Source organism: Meleagris gallopavo, chromosome 16, assembly GCF_000146605.3.
Source record: "Meleagris gallopavo isolate NT-WF06-2002-E0010 breed Aviagen turkey brand Nicholas breeding stock chromosome 16, Turkey_5.1, whole genome shotgun sequence".
Taxonomy (NCBI): Eukaryota; Metazoa; Chordata; class Aves; order Galliformes; family Phasianidae; genus Meleagris; species Meleagris gallopavo.
In genome coordinates, this window is record NC_015026.2 from 9,372,763 (window position 1) to 9,373,219 (window position 457).

Genomic DNA, 457 nt, shown 5'->3' on the forward strand with positions numbered 1-457 from the left:
AAAAAGAGGGGGAAGATAAAAAAGGAAAAGGGGACAAGATGGGAAGAAATAGGGGAGAAACGGGAAAGAAAAGAGGGAAAAAAGTCAATTTAGAGGAATGGAAAGAAGAGGGAGAGAAGGAAATTAAAGCAGAAAAATGGAAGCTGAGTGAGAGAGGAGGAGGAAAATAAGGAAAAGAATGTGGGAAAATGAGAGAAAGGGAATGAAAATGGAAATGAAAGGAGAAAAAGGAATAAAAGAAACGGATGTAGAAGGAAAAAGATCGAAAAGTACGGGGGAGAAATGTGAAGAAAGGGGGGAAAAAGGAAATAAGAGAAAAGAAGGGAAAAAATAAGGGAAAAAAATCTGAAACGGTGAAAATAAAAAAGATGAGGAAAAAAAAGCGTCGGGAGAGAGAAAAAAAGGGAAGGGGAGGAAAAACGAGCGCTGAAGAAGAGCGGCGGAACGGAACCCGCGG